This window comes from Mauremys reevesii, unplaced genomic scaffold (genome assembly GCF_016161935.1).
Source record: "Mauremys reevesii isolate NIE-2019 unplaced genomic scaffold, ASM1616193v1 Contig1, whole genome shotgun sequence".
In the NCBI taxonomy this organism is placed as follows: domain Eukaryota; kingdom Metazoa; phylum Chordata; order Testudines; family Geoemydidae; genus Mauremys; species Mauremys reevesii.
This window is the reverse complement of record NW_024100715.1, coordinates 4,448,663-4,452,643: the sequence shown is the minus strand read 5'-3', so window position 1 is coordinate 4,452,643 and position 3,981 is coordinate 4,448,663. Positions and strand designations below refer to the sequence as shown.

Below are 3,981 nucleotides of genomic sequence, written 5' to 3'. Positions count from 1 at the left end.
ACTGCTAAACTCACACGAACTTGTGGTTCTGCCGACTCAACCACATGCAAATTGTGTTCTGTCATGGGATGGGACTGGTTGAGACACCCTGTGCACACACCCACTGAACTGTCCTTCACTGAAGAGAAAGTGGAGTCTGGTGCAGGGACAGAGTCAGCCAATGGGGAACTGGGACAGCTCCAGCCTGTAGCGTGTGGGCCTGGCTACACTTCATTTTATAGTGCTCTAGCTTGGTGGCTCAGGGGTGTGAAAAATCACCCCTCCCCTCCCCCCAGCACAGCAAGTTTGAGCACTTTAAAGGTGGATTAACAGAAGCGCGGGGAGAGCTCTCCCAGCGCTCGCATGTGTCCCCACTCACACATCAAAGTGCTGCTGCAGGGCCCTGAAGCTTAGAGCATACAAGAACAGGAAATGCAGGTTGCTGTGGGGGTTGGGTACAATCAAATGTTTCTCTGAGATCTGAGCTAGCTGCTTATTTCCGAGTTATTCACTCGGACCCCCCCGCACTCTGGCCTTCCAGAGCTGCTCTCACTGTTTCTTGTGAAACGTGTCTGTAAGTTACTCCTGTTGGATTTCTGCAACTGTTGCATTTGGAGCCATAAGTGTACAGGTCCCCCTTGTGGGACCTGCTACACCATTGTAAGCGCCTTTGATATCAGTGTAACCACATCCAGACTGGGAAGAATTGTACTGCTCTAACTATACTGGTTTTGATAAAGCAGTTGAGCTTCTGTGTGGATAAGACCAAAGTATTGACCCTTGTACTTAGTCAGTAAACATATGCAGCCATATGCTCAATATTACATCGTAGGCAACTGAAGAGCAAGTGAGGGCTGGAGAATTTAGGAGGGAAATTAGGAAGGCTATCAAAATTAAGAATCCAATAATAGTGGGGGATTTCAATTATCCCCATATTGACTGGGAACATTTCACTTCAGGACGAAATGCAGAGATAAAATTTCTCAATATTTTAAATGACTGCTTCATGGAGCAGCTGGTACGGGAACCCACAAGGGGAGAGAGAACTCTAGATTTAGTCCTGAGTGGAGCGCAGGAGCTGGTCCAAGAGGTAACTATAGCAGGACCGCTTGGAAATAGTGACCATAATACAATAGCATTCAACATCTGTGGTGGGAAGAACATCTCAACAGCCCAACAGTGTGGCATTTAATTTCAAAAAGGAGAACTATTCAAAAAGTGAAGGGGTTAGTTAAACAGAAGTTAGAAGGTACAGTGACTAAAGTGAAATCCCTGCAAGCTGCATGGGTGCTTTTTAAAGACACCGTAATAGAGGCACAACTTCAATGTATACCCCAATTTAAGAAACACAGAAAAAGAACTAAAAGAGCCACCACGGCTTAACAACCATGTAAAAGAAGCAGTGAAAGATAAAAAGACTTCCTTTAAAAAGTGGAAGTCAAATCCTAGTGAGGCAAATAGAAAGGAGCATAAACACTGCAAAATTAAGTTCAAGAGTGTAATAAGAAAAGCCAAAGAGGAGTTTGAAGAACGGCTAGCCAAAAACTCCAAAGGTAATAACAAAATGTTTTTAAGTACATCAGAAGCAGGAAGCCTGCTAAACAACCAGTGGGGTTGTATTTGACGATCGAAATACAAAAGGAGCGCTTAAAGATGATAAAGTCATTGCAGAGAAACTAAATGGATTCTTTGCTTCAGTCTTTACAGCTGAGGATGTTAGGGAGATTCCCAAACCTGAGCCGGCTTTTGTAGGTGACAAATCTGAGGAACTGTCACAGATTGAAGTGTCACTAGAGGAGGTTTTGGAATTAATTGATAAACTCAACATTAACAAGTCACTGGGACCAGATGGCATTCATCCAAGAGCTCTGAAAACTCAAATGTGAAGTTGCAGAACTATTAACTAAGGTTTGTAACCTGTCCTTTAAATCAGCTTCGGTACCCAATGACTGGAAGTTAGCTAATGTAACACCAATATTTAAAAAGGGCTCTAGAAGTGATCCCAGCAATTACAGACCGACATTAGACTTACCGGTACTGGGCAAATTAGTCAAAATAGTTAAGAATAAAATTGTCAGACACATAGAAAAAACAAACTGTTGAGCAATAGTCAACATGGTTTCTGTAAAGGGAAATCGTGTCTTACTAATCTATTAGAGTTCTTTGAAGGGGTCAACAAACATGTGGGCAAGGGGGAATCCAGTGGACGTAGTGTACTTAGATTTCCAGAAAGCCTTTGACAAGGTCCCTCACCAAAGGCTTAAACAGGCAGGCCACTACATTCTGCTCTGCCTGAAGGAATAGAGCTTGCCTCATGCCTACCTCTTTAGAAGCACTCCAAAGTCCTGCCCCTCCACAATGAGCATACCACAATGGCGAGGGACAGGTTGTCTCACACACCCCTGCCTGCTCCCCCCCAAAGCATGTATCACTTTAAATAACACTATTACTCTATCTTGCAAGGTTAAATTAAAAAACCTCTAAGTTAAAATTAAGTCAAACCACAGTACAGGAAATACTGGGATCACTGCCAAGCAGTCACTTAAATAAAATGGTCAATACTGGAGACTGACTGTTGTAGATGCAGGTAAAATCATAAGACTAGGCTTTTGGTTATATATAACTGGACAAACTTCTGATTCAGTGGCAGATCTCACCTCCATCCAAACTGAGGTACCAGTCATCAGTTTTAGGTTCTCATTTAGGCCCCACTTGTGCAGTCGTGTGATCTACTTTTATGCAGATCCTTAATGTGATTCTTGTGAGTAAACTGTCATCAGGATTGGGAGCCTTTGTTTCCCCAGTATTTTAAACTGGCCAACTGATCTGAGTGGAATCAGCAGTAACCATGCGCATTAAACTGTCCGCCCTGAGTAACCACAACTTGGTGAGGAAGCATAGCTGCTGGGCTTTGTGCAACAGGCTACTGAATACATGATACATGTTCTCAACTCACTACACTAGCACCCTAGAGGACATCACATCAAGTTCAAGATCTAAGTGCTCATCTTCAAGGTAGTTAACAGCCTGGGCCCAAGATACGTCTAAGATACCACTCAACTTTGCTCCTCAAGCAGAGTAGGACTCTGCTCTCCCAAGGATAGAGCTGAACAGAGACCAAACCCCGCAAAGGCTCAGTCTTAAGGCACCAAAGGATGTAAAAAGCAGCACAATCACCACCATCTTCTGTCCCAAGAACAGGGTTCACTTCTTCAACCTGGCCTCATTAATATACACAGACAGCACAGTATGGACACACCCATTCACCAAAACACATTTCAGGAAATGCAGAAGAGCTTTTCAAAAAAGCCCTTTCTACTGTATCAAAGTTGACACTCAACAGAACTCAAACCAACCAGTTTAAACAAGCCAAAACAACCTACTCCAGGTAGAGGTTTTATCTCAAAAAGGTAAGTGCTGGAGACTCCATGAAGACCACTAGGGACTTCACAAAGCCTATGATTTTACAAGGGGGCACCCAGCTCCTATGATGAGGGCCAAACCTTCCTTTTCAAAAAAGTCTTTCCACCATTACAAGAATGACTCATGGCATTAATACCTCCGTCTACCCTAATGCCCCCAAATTCAAGATGACTCAAATCAGCCAACCAGTCCCCAAACCCCAAACACCCTATTCCAAGCATGGCTTTTACCCTGTAAAAGGAAGATGTGCCAGAGACTCCAGGAAGACCACTAGGTGCTTAGCTATTGATTTTACATGGAAGGTGCCCAAATACCACTGTGAGAAGCATCAGTATAGAAACACTGAAGTAAAACAGGCAGTTCTCTTTCTAGAGAGAGGAATGGAGACCAAAACAAACAGTCTGGTTTACATGGACACAGATACTGTGGGGGATGGGCAGCAATACAAAATCCTAAAACAGAACCACACATTGCCGTTGTAGTCACACCACTAGAGCTCAACTGGACACCACTGGTGTGGTATAAATCTGAACTACATATGAAATTGCAGCTTGATGTTACCAAGAGTTTTCTGTAACA

General features: G+C 43.5%; 1 protein-coding gene across 1 annotated transcript in view; it reads left to right on the top strand.

Annotated features, from left to right (window-relative positions):
• LOC120392519 (killer cell lectin-like receptor subfamily B member 1B allele C) overlaps positions 1-3,981 on the top strand; it is a 96,166-nt gene that overhangs the window by 52,803 nt on the left and 39,382 nt on the right. The window lies entirely within an intron of this gene.